This window comes from Centrocercus urophasianus, unplaced genomic scaffold (genome assembly GCF_019232065.1).
Source record: "Centrocercus urophasianus isolate 14NV4802_14NV808 unplaced genomic scaffold, USGS_Curo_1.0 seq_24, whole genome shotgun sequence".
In the NCBI taxonomy this organism is placed as follows: domain Eukaryota; kingdom Metazoa; phylum Chordata; class Aves; order Galliformes; family Phasianidae; genus Centrocercus; species Centrocercus urophasianus.
The window spans coordinates 9,457,584-9,476,295 of NW_024884800.1; the positions used below are offsets into that span (position 1 = coordinate 9,457,584).

Sequence of the window (18,712 nt, forward strand, 5' to 3'; positions counted from 1 at the left end):
AAGTGAAACCCAGGAACAGTACAGCAGAAGGCATTTGAGCAGCCCTTGTCTGCTGCTGCCCTTGTCTTTCTTCTGTACAGGATTAAAGGAAAGTATCTTGTGGTGGAGGGAAGGGTGGTTCTATGTTTTGAGGTTTGGATTTCGTGGCATCCAGCTGTGTGCTAGGAGACCACCCACCACAGTGGGTGGTTTCATTTTCCAGTCTGACCAAAGCCCCCCAGTCCCTTTTCCTTCAGAGCTGCAGGTCTGGGAAAGGTTGTTTCTGTGATTCTCGGCAGGCAGCTGAGTTTCTGTGGAGTGGGGAGAGCAGATCACGAGTTTTCCTGATTATCTGAACTTGCAGTTATTCAGATCTAACAAACAGCCCTGGCTCTGCCTGCTTACCCTGCCTGGGGTAAAACTGCACCTCCAAGCCTGGCCCAGAGGAGCAGCCAGCCCTTGCTGTGCCCTGGCAGTGGGTCAGATAGGCTTTTTCCACTAGATAGCACAAAGACAGGGATGCTACGTATAAAGACCCCGAACTTCCTTGTGACTGCCCCAGAAGTCCCCTGCCACGGCCAGAGCCAACTGGAGACTCGTGCAAGGTATCAGGATGCCACCTGCCTGCCCCTTCCTGCCCCATGCAGAGGGCCTGGCAGCAGTGCCGCCGTCGGGCTGGGGCCTGGAGCTGGGAGAATCCCCAGACCCTGGTGGGAAGCAGGGAAGGAAGGAAGGAAGGAAGGAAGGAAGGAAGGCCGGCCCTGTACCTCCTCCTTCTCGCCGGTCTTCCGCATCCGAGCGGGCCGTGTCTGACAGCCGGTCTCCGTGCTCTCTCTAGCGGCAGAGCCCGGCAGCACAAACTGGTGCGGTCAGAGCCTCGGGAGGTGGTGGAGTCCATTGCAGGGCAGTAAGGCCAGTATTTCCTACCTCCTGCTACTAAGGTTTCCACCCGTACCCTTTATCTTCTATCAGAAGTACTGAAATGCATCCTCCCAGAGAGAAGCGGGTCCCAGTGGAACTATGCATAATCCTCCATAGCACAGTACATATAAGTGTACAAATAAGTGAAGCTGGCTAATCTTTCCTGTGATCGTGTGCTCGCTCTATTTGAGGGGTGTATGCTGAAAATACTAACTATAAGTATTTATTTTCTGATGTGATTTGAAATGCCCATGAATTTTGGATGAGATAAATGACTCTTAAATAGTTTTTAGTAATGGATACCACATTTTAACTCACTGATTATTTCTAAGCGAGCAAGAAATTGTCAAGAACATAAAATAGAACAATTGATTTTCTACTTGTATTTTCCCAAATGTTTCTTTAACTCCCCCCTCTCCCAAATAACATTTCGGCAATCTGCATTTGTCATTTGCTAACAATAGGATCACTCCAACACATTCCAGGCAGGAAATCACGTGCTGTATAAATAGGGCTCCAACACAGACAACATTCTTTTGATTTTAGATTGTTTCAAGGGTGGGACTTTCAAGAACAGCTATTCATTCTCCTTCCTTAAAAGAAAGTTTACTTTAAAAGAATAATCTGGTTGTGACTTATTCTGGTGCTCTTCTCTGCTTCTACCTATGATATTTTTTTGCTGAACAGCTGGAAAATCTAAGCACATTCAAAGGAGCCAAGTGTGCTTATGTGGGCTGTTTTATCCATTCCGTTGCCTCAGAAGCATAACTTATTGCATGTATGTGCTCTTTTAAACTAAGGGTGACACAATTGTTTTCTGTCTTTAGTGCACAAGCTCTACCTTATGCATTCATATTCTATCTCCATCTCTGCCTGAGCTGCGCAGTTACGGCCCAATTAAACCTCAGTAACTGCACAGAGCAATATATTTTTGATGACGATGATTATTTACGCTAACGTAACTTGTGAAGTGAGTACATAAAATTCTGCCAGTGTCCTCTGCGAAGAAAAATAATCTCTAAAGAAAACACTGATAACTTGAATGCTTTCTGCTTTCTAAGTAATCATTGCAATTATTAGAAATTTTCACAGTGTTAAAATGGTTAAGAAGAGTCACGGCTTAAAGTCTTCTGTTTCTGAAGATACTAAACTCAAGGTTAAGGAAATGGGATGAGAGACATGATTTGTAATTGCATTTTACAGTTTATACACGTAGCTGTGATTTAAAGAATATTACATTTGTTAGGTACTCATTTATTTTCTGAGAACTGATACTTTGAAAGATGAAAGCAGAAAGAGGAAATAATGTGAAAACAGATGAAGATTAAAAAAATAAATCTCTCAAAATAAGAACAAAAAAATGCCTTTCAGGAGGAGCTTTCCCTCTCCACTTACCTCACACTGATGGCTTTTTGGAATAGCCAATTTCCATCAGCTCAGTGTTTTTAGAATTCAAACTATGTTTGAGTTCATTATTACTCTTATTACCACGAAAAGAGTTCTGGGCTGATGGATCTCTCACCGCCACCTCCCATCTATTTCAGGGTATTTGCTAAGAATATTGGGTAAATTCTGATTAACATCCAACATGCAGTTCTTAAACTTCAGTCTTTAGGATAACAAATAAAACCCTAGGGAAGTGAAATGGAATAAGACCAGCTGATAAGAACTGCGCTAATAACTTTCCACAAGTTTGGCCTTTTACTTTGTCAAGTAATGAGACTTTATATCTACAAATGTAGATTTTATACATGCATTTATATAAAACAGACACACTCTGTATGTGTGTGCATGTGTGCATGTGCTATGTACATGTATTTGTAAAGTCATGTGTATCTGTGTCTAAGCACTTATTGTAATGAGAAGAGTCTGACATTAGTCTCACAGAAAGAAAAGATGTAGCTTGAGATAAAGCTCACTTTGAAGGCCACAGATCAAATGGTACATTTTCCTAGCAGATATCCAACCAAAAAATGACATACTGAAAGAGAAATCCCTCTGAAGAGGAAGTTTAGTTGAGTCAGAAGCATTCTGAGAAGTTAGACCAATGCTTGTGAAATGTTGTCTGGAGGTTACTAGTGCCCAGACCACAATGATTTTCCTTTGCAAAGCAAGTCTGCTTCCTCAAAAGCACTTATAAAAGCTTTTTGAAGATTTAAGTAGAACTGTCTGGTGTAGTTCTGTGAGTGTGACTGATTTCCTTATTTCCCCAATTCAGAAAATGTCATTTCTGTGGCAAAACTCTAATGAGTAAATTTATCTTGGATACACAAAGACCTGAGCAACCTGCTTTCTATTGTCTTCATTCTTTTCTTCCCCAGGCAAGAAATTTGATCAGTTTTTTCATAGGCAGTTGACCAAAGGTTCTCCGGTCAGTGCAGGGATCTGAATTTGAATCTTTCATGTCCTATACAGTTGCTCAAATAGAAAAATGCCTGGGCAAAGTGAGCCCTTCCTCTTTAGCATGAATGTTGTACCTTTAATCTAAAAATTCTCCATGAAGATACTAAGCCAGTACATTTCCACAGAAAGTTATTGCTTTGGCAAAAGTATGTTTATTACAGAAAATGGAGTAACAGTGAAAAATCCTAACCAGTTATACTAACTGTTGTGATAAGAATTCGTTATTATGATGAATATATCCTGGAAATACTGGAAAAAAAAAAGTCTGTTATGCAAAATGTCACTAGTAAGATTTCAATAACATGAGGTCTTTGCTGCTGTACCGAAGCATCATCTGATGACTAAGAGATCTGCAGTCCAGAAGCAGGTAGGTGGCTTCCTGAGCTCTCCTGGCAGCTTTGCTTTGGAGACTGTTCTGAGATATTCTGCATTAGACTTGTCAAGTAGCAACACAGGAAATCTTTTCTTGCTTATTAGACCATATACTCATCTTGGATTCTTGGTTCAGAAGGACATATCTTCATAGCTGCAGCTGCTTGCTGAGTATAGGCTGACTGATGTGGGTAATTTTAGCACATTTTAGCACATTTTAGCACGTTTCACATGGGACTAAAACTGTCTCCACTTTGAGAAATTTCTTTCACACCCCAGAGTGCAGTGCAAGTCCAGAGCTGTGACACAGTTCCCTGAAAAGCAGACAAAACTTCCAGAACTGTAAGATGTCTCTTAGCGTCCTATGAGTGACCCCAGAGCAGTGACTATGCAGGAGCAGTTACCTAATTGCGGAACCATTCATGCAAACTGAAATAGAATTAGCACTCACATTTTAATCCAATCATTGTGTAGAACATTTGCAACCCTACCCATTTAAAAAGCAGGTCACAATTAATCTTCGCTTGCTGAAGTTTTCTTCTGTACATGGCATTTCACACTGAAATTATAATTGCTGATACATGCTTATTTCATTAGGAGATCATTATGTTTTGAAGTCGTTGTGCAGTTTCCTTTGAAACTGCAGGAGAAAACTTCTGCTTTTCTGTGTAAGTGCATGTGTGTGTGTGTGCCTTTGTTCTCACGCTGAATTCATTCTCCTGTATCCATACGAGCTTAGGAGATCTGTTTTTAAAGGCGTCTCTCTGATAAATAAGTTTCTCTCTGCTCAATATTTTTTCCTGTCAAGGAAGTTAAGTTTAGCTCTCCTTCGTGTTAGAATAAAACACTGATGGATATTGGCTTGCATAGATCTCATAAGAAGCAGAAAAGATGATTTAATATTTTCTATTTGCAGTGGAGGAAAAGAATTGGAGAAAAATGACAGCATTCAAGATTTCTTGCCACTGCTAGACTGAAAATCATTGTGATTTGTTGCTTTGCTTTAGTTACCTTTCTTTGGTTTTGCTTGCTGCTTTTTATATGATCACCACCAAATTTAAAAGTAATTAAGCTAAAACTTCACTAAAATAGGTGACATTATTTTCAGGCTCAGAAACTTCTGAATCAGTAAAAATTGGACTTGTGATGGTCTGCAGTACAGACATATTCTCTTCTTCTTCACTCAATTTACTGTTATCTTCATGTTTTTCTGTAGGGGGCAATAGGCAATAACAAATGCCTCCTCTCACACTTTAAATACAAACAGAAAAACTGCAGGCAAAATGTTGGCTTTACCAAGTCGACTAGAAGTCCAGAATGTGAATTACAGTCCTGTATTGTGGATCTTTATGTGTGTAAGATAAGAGATAACCTGCTATTAATCTAAAAAACGGGCTAAACATTTGTCCTGATTCTCCAAACTGTTCTGATTTTCCTATGTGAAAGTTCTCTTTTGGTACTTCAAGGGAGTCCTGTTTTCTGCATTGCTTAACACACACACACACACACACAATGCATAAATTAAAGGAAGCCCAGGGGCACACTGTAATGCCAATAATAAAGGAGAAAGAAGCAGCCATTTAATATCTCTAACAGACAATTCTATATTAAATGAGCATGTTTCTTTTGAAACAGAACAGGCCCTGATCTGGAGGGGTATTTAAGAGGTATTTATTGTGTGGATGTGGTGGCTAGGGACATGGCTTAGTGGTGGTCTTGGCAGTGTTAGGTTGATGGTTGGAGTTGATGACCTCAAGAGTCTTTTCCAATCTAAATGATTCTATGACTCTGTGACCTTTGCAGTGAACCTGTGCACACTTCACCTGCAAATCTAGACCTGCTAACTCTCCAGGGGCCCAAGAGCTATTGCGTTAAAAACGAAAACAAAGCAAAGCAAACAAAAAAACCCCAAAACAACAACAAAAAACCCAACCAACCAAGCAACAAAAAACAACAGCAAGCAAACCAACCAGCCAAAAAAAAAAACCAAAAAAAAAACCCCAAAAACACAACCCTAAAAACCACCCTGAGCATGCCAAAGATTTATTTGACTACTCTTCTGAATAATTCAGTTTTATAATAGGCAACATAGTTATCAGGGAGGGCAGAATAAAATAGAAAAGAGTGATATACGTACTTCTGCCCACACATCTATGTGATGCAGATGTTTCAGCCCACTCAGTGACTGCAGCTGTGCTGAGCAGTGGCCATTCCCTTTGGCTGTCCTTTCCACCCCCCCGTGTGGCTTCCCCTCCTCCTCCCCCAGCCTTTGCTGAGGTGCTGGCTTCTGCATTACCTAAGAGCCAGCATTATTTCCCTAAGCACAGAGCTCCCTAAATAGCGCCTTTAGTCCTTCCAGTCCTGTTTGTTTTTCCCCTTGATCAGCATGGTTGTCAACAACCAACCTTTCTTTAATTAGCAATAGCAATATCGAGACATTTTGTATTTGAATAGCATTTGACATGATTTAGGATAGAATTCCTGCCAAAAAACTGTGCTGCTGCATCCTTAACTTTGCCCTTCTGTGTGACCCAAGCAAAATCCCATGAAGGGAATCTTCCTCGATCTTTCTCTAGGTCTCACTGCACATAGCCAAGAGGATTTTATCTTTAGTGGTTGTGCATGGCATGAAACATGAATATTAATAGGTGAGAAGAGGAAATGAAATTCAGATACAAGATTTTTCTTATTGGTTTTGATTGTTCCAAGTGAAAATACAAAACGCAAATATGAAGCTACTATAAACAATAAAACATAAAAGATAAAAAAGATAAAAGTGTATTACTAGGTTGTAGTACCAAAAAACTGTATACATGAATTGAAACAACAGAAGTGGCTTCAATTCCCATTCAAGCACAATGATGTTCCTCCAGCACAGAAAAAAAGAAGTAACTAAATTTACAGATTGAAGTGGTTGTACATTGGTGTCAGGAATATATTTAGAATGCAGTATTCCTTCCAGGCTACTTTCTATGTCATGCAGTATCAGATTCCAGTGTGTTACATGGGAAGCAGTATTTCTCTGTAGGGTTTCTTATGCCAGGATGCTCCTCAGCAGTTTATTAACATAATTGGTTGGCTTTCCTTACATTTAGTATTCACTCTTTAGGAAGTTTTTCTACCAAAGATCCTTTGCTGTCATCCACATCTCTGTATAGATACTGACTTCATGTCCTTTTTACCTCATATTCTAGTTTGATTGAGATGGGATCACTAAGTTCTGCATAGAGAAACAAGGACATCTCAAATCACCTCAAATCAAAGCAAATACGTTACTGCACTGTATTTGTAGCTTATTGAAATAAAAGAAAGACATTCATTATGAGCCTAATGGCCTTAAAAGGCAGTTTTAATATGTTTAGAGTTACTGCTCTCTGATCACCACGCAAGTGCTCTTTGAAGAATCTCATAAATCTTCAGGAGATAAAATTGTACTTTGCAATGAGGAGTCTTGAAGTAAGACTCTAGCATTTAAGAGATGAGACTTAACATGGAAATTTTTATTCCTTTCTTTCATTCGCTGCAAACCTGTTTAGCTTTGGGTAAGCACGCATTTTGCTGACCTTTTTCTTACAGTGTGTGATAGATCTATGACCTATTAGGTGTCTGGAGAATAAAACTCATTGCTAATTGTGGTTGGATATTTCACCAGTAAGGCCCATGTAAGCATGTAGATAGACGTATGCTCAGATAACAGGTGGGCTGTATAAAAAAGGTAACTTCTTTATGTGAGAACTGCTCCAAAAGCAATGCCTCCTATCTTATTATATTGGCCAACGACATCAAAGGTGAATTTTGGTAGATGGGAAGGTTGAGCCTTAACATCAGTATTCTGTTCCATTTTGTTGCCACGTGACAGATGGCAGCAGGGGGCAGTCCGACAAAATGGTGTCTGATATGGAAATGTGTGTGAAGCAAAGGGGTGGAATTGAATTCCTCCATGTTGAAAAAATGCTGCCAATTGATTTTCAGCAGTGCTTGCTGAATGTTTACGGAGAACAAAGAGTGGATGTGAGCATGGAGGTGTGGTGGGTGGTGTGTTTCAGCAGAGATGACAGTGATTTGAAAGAAAAGCAATGTTCTAGATGACTATGAACAGCTGCTGCAGGCTTTTATGAGTGTGGAATGAAGGCTCTTATTCATTGCTAGTGAAAATGCATAGCTAATGGTGGTGGCTATGTTGGAAAAGATGTTTTGTGCTGAGAATTGGCTTTATCAAACAGTGTTATTGTGTTCTTTCTATCTGTTTCCATTTTCACAGAAATAAATAGAAGGCACAACTTTTGGAGAGACCTGCATTACATTGGGTAATGTAACATTTTTTGGAAGAATGTCTAGGATCACAAATTTTAATTTCTCTCTTATGTGTAAATTAGGAATTACTGAGAACAGCTGATTTTCAGCACTTTCAAAGCAGAAAAAGTGGAATGTGAATATTATATTTATTTTTTTTTACTTTGTAAAATAACTTGTATAAGTTGTAAAAGGTTCAGTGATTGCTTAAAGACTTCATATTTTCTTCAAGTTATTTATCTGCTGTTGAAAAACTTGTTTTTATTTTAATCCTTTTTGATTAAAAAAGTTATAATTCTTAGATGAAGGTGCAGGCAGTTTCCTAATCACTACTGTAAGAAAATTGTTTAGTTTCTTGTATGACAGCTAATAATAATGATAATTTGGGTCATTCTTGCCTGTGCAACGTACCCATCTCCACAATGCAGTCTGGCAGCTGTTTTGGCATGTTTGTAACAAAAATTAGAAGAGTTTAGCATAAAAAAAGTTTTTAGTGCTGTTTTTCTCTCAGCACTCTATTAGTCTGGTATAAGTTCCTAAATCACAAAGTCTTCCATTTCATACATAAGTTTTTCTCCCTCCTGTTTGGGTGCAGAGCCAACATGCTCTGTGCAGCAGTATGGCACACAGTCTAGTTTCCAGCCTTGATGGAAGGGCAGGAATGCTATAAGCTCAAGGCAAACAATACACTTTACATGGTCTGCCTTGATCAGTCAAAGGCCCAAGGCTACACTGAATTGTTTTTCTCACTGTTTCCCCTCTTGACCACAATGCCATGAGGTATCACCTTGATACTTTCTTCTAATAATGTTCCAAGTTTATGAAATGAAAGTATGACATCATGTCCAGATTAACTGTGTCAGCTTGTACTTCTAGGCACGAAAAGAATATGTTGTCAAAAGCATGGAGAAATACAATCCATTTAACCTACAGGTGATATGATCTTTAAAAGTAATGTGTAGCTCTGGGAGAACCAACAAACAACCCCCTGAAGTGTGATTGTGATAGAAAATGAAGAGTCACAAAGTATTGACATACCTTACAACTAGGAATCAAAGCTCAGCAATTTACCCAGAAAACTTTTACATCTACAGCTGCAGTGTACCTTGTTGTGACTAGCTGTTACATTCACACAATCCCTCATGAAATGTCTGTTCTACTTCAAGCAACTTTTTTAACATGGCACTAGTATCACTGTTTTCATGGTATACAGAATTAGGCTTTTTCCACAAAGCCTGGTGTGTGAAGTCATGAAACAGTTTAGGTATTTCTTCTAGGTCTGATTACAGAACACATTTTTGGGTTGTTTCCAGAAGTTTTCCTGTTCAGATGATCTTATTACCTGTGCCCCTTGAAGCTGTTCCTGACAGTATGAATTCATTAGTCCGCAAATGAGATTTATTAACTGGTGGTTCCCATTGAAGTCTGAAAGGGAAATGTGAGCAATGTTATTACTATCTATAGGAAAGAAAATCTCCTGTCAAAGCTCCTTTCATTCTATTTGAGGATGAGATCTTGATCTCTAGATAAATGCACGTTTATTAGATAAGATTGTCATCAATGAAACATTTAAGAATTTGCTGCTATAGGTGAATGTGTGAAGGAAGGAGTGAGGGAGGAGGAACCTGAGCCAAGGGTTTGTAATTATTTTTCTGCAATGGGTCATGGGCAGTAATACCCATAGAGTTCTTCCACATATGCTCGTATCTACCAAAGAATATTGTTTCATGGCAGACTTCATTATATTTTTTAGGTGAAAAAGTTATTTTGCTCATTTTAGAGCAACAGTCCAGACAGATTTGTATATTGTTTGACAAAATCAACAGAATTGCTAAAAATGACAGGAAAAAATAAAACTGAACCTATGTCACCCCTAACATATATGAAAAATAATATTTTTTCACACAATATCTTCCTCATGAAAGCTATCATTTGTAACATTTTTTTTTCAGAGTTCTTGGCATTTATCAGTTAAAAGCATCAAAATTAGAAAAAAATTATCCTTGGTTCTAAAGTGAAAAAAAATATCTGTAAATAATTACAGAGAAATTGTTGTTTCTATTGTTGAATATTAAAGAAATTCTTGTATCAGAATTCTCAAGTGATAATGCTTTAAGAAAACAAACTTTTAATTCCCCACCAGGATTCACATCTTATTAGTAAGATGCAAGTTCAAATTAGATAGAGAATAACCTGTGTTCTGCTTTCCCTTGTATCTACATTAGATACGTATAACATACTGTTTGTAAGGCCTGACAGAAGGCTCAGCTTTTTAAGGAACAGAGACTGATAATCTTGGAAAGCATTTTCTTCAACTTCTGCTCCACTTTATTTAGGAATTTTGTGGCTACGGTATAGATGGGCTTCTAACATGCCCTGTTCTTCCACCCAGAAATGCTGCCAGATGGGATTAGAGGCCTTTGTCATTTGCCCAGGATTCATGAATGATCATAAAATACTCAGAGCAGTAACGAGTTCTGAGAGCACTGCGGATGTCCAGAAATTCCAGACAAATGGCCAGTGATCATGTAGGGATCAAAAGCATGCTGTGTGAATTAAAAATATTCCCATGTGAGTTCTGTAAAATGTTGTACCATACGTAGACCTTTAATATTCTCTTGCTATAACAAAAAAATAAAATCAAACGTATGGTCTCTTAAACAGGAAAAAAAATGGTAGATTTCAGGAGCCATTTTTTAAGAGCTTAGCAGTAAAATAGAGTTGCATATAAAAATACAGGAGTGTATTTTTAATTCTAAGAAGCATTGTTGTTGTATTCCATGCAATGGTATGATTTCAGCTTATCTTTCCCTTAATTGGGTTTTAAAAGAAGCAAGTTCTATGTCTAAGAAAGAAAATCACTGCAGAAGGTTCTGCAGGTAAGAAAGCAGTGTGCTGTAATTTACACAGGAGCATTAGCAAGCTGAACATCTTTGTGCTACAGCTAAGCAGGAGCAGAAAGATGCAGCAACTTTCTTTCAGTGCAGTGAAAATCTTTATGGTAAGCACAAGAATTACCTTTTTTGCCTCTTATTTCAGCTAGCAGAGGAACGAAAAAAGGACAGGTAGAGATGCTGAACGAGATCTAGTGGCAAGCTGTATCAGAGAAGAATACCATTTCTTGAATTTTTGAAATGCAAACATATTCATTTATGGTTTATAGTTAGGGAGCATAGGCACTTTGTGCAGGCAAATTAGTTTTCTAAGTGACTCTCAAGACAGAATATTCTTCATTATCATCTGTGGTCGTGTTCTGCCTAGTTTCTTTAACTCTCTCTAACAAGCCTTGGAGTTTGCAGAATCACAGGTTGGCTGAGGTTGGAAAGACTTCTGGAGATCATCTCATCCAAACCCACTGCCAGTGCTTGATCACTCTCATAGTAAAAAAGTGTTTCTTGATGTTCAGATAAAGCTTCTTGTGTTTCAGTTTGTGCCTGTTGTATTTATCTTGTCAGAGGTCAGCACTGAAATGTCTGTCTCTCTCTTCTTGACATGCTCTGTTCAGGTAAGTGCTCACGTTAATAATACACACAACCTCTTCCTTAAGCTGAACAGTCCAACTCTCTCAGCCTTTCTTAGTTGGAGAGGAAATCCTCTTGTGGCCCTTCATTGGACTCTCTCCAGCATGGCCATGGCTCTCTTATACTGGGGAGCCCAGCACTGGAAATAGCACTCCAGATGTGGCTTAATATTTGTTGAGTATAGTAGAAGGAACATCTCCTTCAACCTGCTGCCAGTACTTTGCAGAATGGATAGTGCAAAGTTAGCCTCCTTTGCAGCCAGGGCATACTGCTGGCTGATATTTAATTTGGTGTGCACCACCATGCCTTAGATTCTGCCATGTCTACCTACGTGGGCTTGTAGAGCTAACTGCACGGGGTTCCTCTCAGCTCATTTCTGCAGCCTGTCAAGGTCCCTCTGGATGGCAGCAGCACCTCTGATATATCAGCTCCCATAGAGAAGCATGACAAGGTTGTGTCATCTGCAACCTTGCTGAAGGTAAACTCTGCCCCATCACTTAGATCATTAATGAAGATGTTAATCAGGATTGGATTGCCACTAGCCCCTTCAGCCTGTTTTCAACTCACTCAATGAAAATTCTCCATATGAAAAGTAATCATTGTATTACTGATGATGGCATTTCATAATAGTAATTCTTTAAAGAACAACCCATTTTTTCCCATAGTATCTCAGAATAAATGTAAATATGATCAAAAATTTTTTGCTGTTGCATACAGTGAAGAGAAAATGCGGGATTAATGAAAATGATGAAAAAGGGATTAATAACTGTAATATTCATTCATTAAACAGCTTGTATCGAGTTTAGTAATTTCTTTTTGGAATCAAAAGTGAATGAGTTAGTGTAACAGGGAACAAGGCAAAGTGCACTTTTGTTGCAGAAAGGAATTTCCTTTCATTTTCTTCTTGTGTGTACATCTGATTTGTCTGTAACTCCCTAAGTTTTCCTGGCCAGATTCTTGGCTCAAATCAAGTTCATGAAAGCAATTATAAGGGGACTTTGCTCAGCAGGTTATCTGACCATCAGACTGTCAAAGGTAGAGGTAATTTCCAAGGACATAACAATTTTCCCTTACTTTAATTTGCCCTTTTAAAGTGTAGTGATATGATGGGCAGATGTATGGCAGATTAATTGCCTAGTGACAACCAAAGTGGCTGCAGTTCAGTGATGTGAGAAGTGATCCTGATATAAAACCTGCACCAGCAGAACTGTAGACTTAGGTGACCTAACGGGTCATTCTTATTTCTGATGCCCAGAAAAAAGTTATAGAACACGTAAATCAATGTAATATCCTTCTAAGAGGGAAATGTTATAAATATAAATGATGTTAATTGTATATTTTAAGTCCACAATTTAGAACTTAGAATAGTTCTACTCTCTCTTACAAAATATGTCTAAATGCCAGTAGTTTTCATTCAGTGCAATGAAAATCTCAATGGCTAATCCAATGACTTTAGAATCAAATGGTTATTCATTTAGCTGGAGATGTAGAATACTATAGTTGGAGTGGAAGATTATAGTTTCTGTACCCTTTATTATGTGGTTTTGATAATGATCTGTTATGTCACATCATGGTTTCATTTCTCTAGGCTCTGGTATGGTGCATTTCTGTGTACACTTCTCATGACTGTACAAAAGAAATTGACATACTTCTCCCTTCCATTTGCAATATTCCCACAAGGAAAGAACAACTGCACAAAAATCACTGCTTTCTGCTTTAAAATTAAGTAACATAGATCTCACCACAATGGTTGTTGCTGACATTTATTTATGGCAGAACAACTGTGATAAGATGCCATCAAAATTACTGCTGTGGCTGTGGGTGAGACACATGTCAAGTTTCTGCACTATGCATTGGATAAGAAATGCAAACTATCTAAGTGCACATTTGTAGGAAATGGCAAATGCAAAGGAATCCTTATACTGAAATGAAAGAGGATAGGAAACAGCCGTGAGTTTTTAGCTTCAGCCAAAGCACTCCAATGTGTTCTGGTGCCTATTCACAGTAACTACTACTACAGCAACTCAAAGCACCTTTGGGGTGCAGATGGCTATGTTCAGAAAATGTATTAACATCATCTAACTATGGGAGGAGAAAGAACCCATCTCCACAGTGAAGAGACAAGTCATGTGAGGATGAGACAAGTCATATGAATATGAGAACAGCACTTTCTGTGATGGTGCCAGAGACACTTGGTGAAATGAGCAGAGCGTGTTTCAGCTCACAGAGGGAACTCACAGAGAGAAACTCATTCCAAGATCACAGTAAACATCGAATTGATCTAAAAGAACAAGAACCTTGCTAAAGCTATTAACTCAGTGAAGCCATCATCTGTGACATCTGTGTGCCAAACAGCAAGGAGTGGAACATCTGACATCATTAAAGAGAGACTCAATTGGTCACCCGTTACAGTGGTGGGAGAAATTAATCTCTGAAATTATTGAATTAGGATCAATATAGCATCCAAAGACTTTCTTAGTTTGGAAAGATAGTGCACAATAAGGTATTGTGTAAATTGGCAGTGCATCATTTTATTGGACACCAATTTTCTTCACCGCTCTGTACAACAGAGTTTAGAAGTTTCTTCCTGATCCCTCAAGGTAAACAGGTGCATCACAAATGAAACAACTCCACAATGTAATAAAAGTTCAGGTGGGAAATCCTTCACAGCAAGAGACATTTCCCTAGGCATTGCTATGGCAACAGATGATTTTTAGATGAACTCATTGAATTTTTACTATTCAAAGCTAAACTGAACTCTTGAACTTGAAGAAATGAGTTTATAAATTGAGCCCATTCTGAAGTATCCCAGGACCTGATTATACTCTTTGAAGGACACAGAAAGGGAATCTGTAATAAGCTTCCACCAACATTCAGTGCTACTCCATAACTGGTTATCTGCTCTTAGGCAGTGAAGAAAGAACAAGGAAAGGAGTCTCTCTGAAACTATGTTTGGTTTGTGAAGTATCTGTAGCATCCCTTGATTAAGGCTAAGAGTATTGCTTCACTGGCAAAAAGGGTAAAAAGCAAATACTCAAGGCATGATTATTTCACCGCGGTTCTTACTTCACATTGGCTGAACTAAACAGTAAATCAGTGATAACTAAAGTTCTAATTTGAGGTAGCAGTTTAAGTTAAATCTCAATACCTGAAAGGAGCTTCAAATCACCTTATTTGACTTAAAAATGTGCTTCTTCTTCGATACATTCCTTCACTCTGGTAACAGGATCTAGGTGATTTAGGATTGTAATTGCCATTTTGAAGAAGCGTGAAGTTTGATTTTCAAAATCAGATGGTTGTCCATAACTGCTACAATTCTGACTCTTCAGGAATTGTAAACTTTAGGTATCTGGAATCTCAGTTTATTTCGCAGAGTCTGGACAACCCACTTCACATTATTCCAAAACGGCCTTGTTGTCAGTCAGAGGTAGAAATGACAGCTTCCTAAATGTACCAGCATAACTATGCTAAGAATCATGTATTTCATTCTACTCTAGAGGACACAAAGAAGTTGTTCTTGTTTTTCTGACCTTACTCATGGATTTCCAAAGTTATATTTCTCCTTAGAACTCTCTGGGAATCCCTGAAATGAGAGTAAACTTTCTGAGACAAGAATGCTGTGATTTTCTATTTTATACCACACTTTAGTACCTCATTGTTCCTCTCAGTAGAGAATGTAGTGTGGAAATAACTTGTCCTCTTCAGTAGAATCATTTGTCTGCTTGACAACTATTCCCAACAGTTCTTTTTATCAACTTGGATAATATTTCTGAATTTTATCTTTGCTATGTGGAAGCAAATTATAAATGTATGCTTTGAGATGAAAGATTCCCATTGACTTTACCAGATTTTCATTATATATTATATAATCTCTCTTCTGTAAATGACTATATCCCTTCTCTTTTGGTCTCAAGGGACAATTGCTGAATCCCTTCACCTTTTAGAACTCTAATATCTTTCAGTCTGAAGAAAACATTAATAATGGAGTTATGGAGTTTCTTTTCTTAGACATGAAAGGAAACAACAAAAAAAATTGTACTAAATACAATTAATTTGCAGTCCCCACATTTATAATTGATGTTAGATTATCAGTCTTCTGGTCTTCATCATTTTTTCATTTATTTCTTTGCCTATAACTTTTCTCCCACAGTGTGTGGCTTTCCATTTTCAAATCCAGTTTTGCTAATAATGTCACACACCACAGATTTTGAGTCATCCATTGAAGAATGATTAAACAGACTTAGCACTCGTAAGCAACTACTTTAAACTATCCATAATTCTTTACTGTCTGACTCTGGAAGAGTATGACATTCTGAATGTCATTTTTACTTCTCACATGATATTTAGCTACATTTCCTTCTAACTCTGATTCAAATTCTCTGTCATGTAAAATCTAACAGGAAGGTAGGAAGGCTGTAGCAGAATCAAGAACTAAATTATTTCTTCCAAGCATACTGGTTAAGAACAATTATTTTTTTTCCACAGCATTTTGCTTTGCCACAATAGCGGTATTATGGAAAAAATAAAAATAAAAATTCTGCAACTGCCCAGAGATCCCATATAGGAGGATATTTTTATTTTTTCCCAATTCCTAACCCTTTCAATTTTTACTTACCCTTGTTTTTATTTTTTATGCACTGGCTCATACCATAAGCTCAGTGGGTTCACGTACATAAGCAGAGCCGATAGCATAAAGGACACTATTCCCAATCACAGTCTCTAGGCATTCCTGCACTACAAATCATGACATTACAGGATTTTCTCTCCCTTGACTTGCTGCCATATCCAGACAATGGTTTATTATGAATCCTGCAAACTGCAGAACAACCTAGGAAAACTATCAAAGCACTAAGATGTTTTGACTGTAATCTCTTTGAGAGCTTGGTTTTATCACCACTATGATCAGAGTGCTCAGCATCTCACATGCTGGCTACTATCCCAAGGAGCCTAATCCCCCATTTCAATCCTTTTTAACTGGATTTTAATTAGGCCATGGTAATTTGTGTGTATGCATGCTCATATAGACAAATTACCATCATACACACTCATGAACACACATATACACACACAGAAGAAATAGTTTATTAAAAAACTCTTTCCCCCCCCCCCCCCCCTCCACTAAGCAAGCAGCTTCCACATGGCTTTAATTTCATGCTGGTAACACTGCACTACATATGCTCATTGCTTTATATATCCTGAAGCCATACCACATGGATCAAACATACTGGCAGCCTTCAGCTCAGCTGAAAAGCTACACAAAATAAAGATGATAAAAACAGCCTAAAGAAACTCTTTTGCTATCAAGGAAAGACAATGCAAATGTAGGCAATAATATTAATGAATGCTACTTACAAATTTTTTCAGTTGTATAAATATTTTAATAATTATATGTGTATATAATAAAATATCTTCCAAGATATGATGGGACTGAGCAGAATTATATGTCAGAGGTATGTAGTCACATAAAGTGCCTACAGTTATGAAGTCACGTTCTGAAAAGGTTCTTTTTCAGAGTGTGATTTTCATACGTTGTCAGATTTTGTTTGTGAACAAATACATTGCAGTGCCAAGGTCTTGTGAAAGAGTCTGGTCAAAATTAGAAGTTCCAATCTGGAAAGTTATTCCCCCATAGAAAATTATTTTTAAATATGTATTTAAAAAAAGCAGATTTTTTTTTCTTGAAGGACAATTTGTGATACTTTCTTTAGATGGCACAGCAAAGATTTTTATTTTCCTTTATGTACTCCATCTAGGCAAGATACATGTGGAACCACTGAGGTGAGGGACTACTTTCTGTGGGAGCTGCAGCATGGCTCAGGTGTGTCGACAAGTGCTTTAAATGAAGAGCAAGATCATGGTTCATCATATAGAAGCCTACATAAATGATTACTTTTAAATTTCTTTGATCTTGTTCATAAAAATATTTAAAAACTTTGGTAGAGAATGTAAGAAAGGCAGTAATGGCTTCATTTTTCTTAATATGGATACAACAAGCTGCTGCTGATTTAGCTCTTTGAAGACCGGGATTTGAGTAGAATAGCTGGAAAGGAACCTTCAAAGGCCATCCAGTCCCACTGCCTGACCACTTCAGCTCATGCAACGTGGCCACAGTAACAAGAAAGTCAATGGTTCTGTTTAAAAGTGATTTCTATTTTTGAGGAGCCTAAAGGTCATCCAGGCATCTGGATATGCAAATCCAGCTTTGGAAGAGCTGCTCCTCGATGTGGAGGATACTTTTGGATCTGGATGTTTAGCCTTCTTGAAAATCTGTCACTGTACATGGATTTCCTGAGATTTCTGGAAGAACTCAGCATGCTCCATGTACAGGTGATCTGCCCTGGGTAAGTAAATGTGCTTAAGGTAAAAATAAATAAATAAAATAAAATAAAATAAAATAAAATAAAAATTAAGGAAAAATATTTTATAAGGCAGTTTTAAAAAAGTACAAATCTTAACTAAAGCAATGGTTCCCTTTTTCTTGGTTGTCACTTATCTTAGGGGGATTATTTTGCTTTATTCTGTGAATTGTGCCTCAGGTTCAATTAACTGTTTAAATTTTGATAAAAAAAATATGGGGTACTCCACTGCTTTGGTGCCGTAGTTTATTTTGATGGATTGTTTTACACCTTCCTTTCCATATGCTTTGGTGCTTGTATACTTGTTCCTCCACACTGTATAATCTATTTGCACTGTGATGTTACCAAATACCTAAGTATTTGTTACGTGCATAGGACTTCTAGAAGTAAATTAAAAATGGAGTTTTCCCAGATGGTTGTACTGCTGTAATTAAGTAAAAACTGCTATTCCCAAGGTGTGCTTGATTCTGCTAATATCATCAGTACTGCTGTTGAATAATCAAGTGTGTTTACAAATAAAATTAGACTGGCTTTTTTTCTTCCAGAACAGCAGGGGTGAATCTTCTCTGGATACAAAACAATGAAGATGTATGGAAGAAGAATGGAATAATACATCAGCTGAATGCATGATCTCCATGATTATATGACAAAAGGAAAAAAAAATAAGGTAGGATTGGTTAAGAAACTTAAAATGGCAATCCATTTTTTACCTTTCCAGACAGCTGCAAATCAAATACTTTTCCTGAGATTGAAGATGAAACAAAAGGAACAGATGTTGTTCCACTATTGGCAGATTAATTGAAAAATTAATGCAGGGCCTTGTTCTTAAAGAAAGGATCTTGTCAAAATTCCGAAATAGAATCAGAA

General features: G+C 37.9%; 1 long non-coding RNA gene across 3 annotated transcripts in view; it reads left to right on the forward strand.

The window, feature by feature from the left end:
• Nucleotides 1-18,712, forward strand: part of LOC122163803 — a 36,377-nt gene that overhangs the window by 8,459 nt on the left and 9,206 nt on the right. Inside the window, exons 1-4 of one of the 3 annotated variants that reach the window (XR_006170049.1) lie at nt 7,938-7,982; nt 11,424-11,473; nt 17,243-17,830; nt 18,391-18,512. This is a non-coding gene — a long non-coding RNA (uncharacterized LOC122163803). Of the gene's footprint in view, nt 1-7,936; nt 7,983-11,423; nt 11,474-16,617; nt 17,831-18,390; nt 18,513-18,712 lie in introns of those variants that run through there. The other 2 variants (XR_006170050.1, XR_006170048.1) reach the window with 2 other exon arrangements.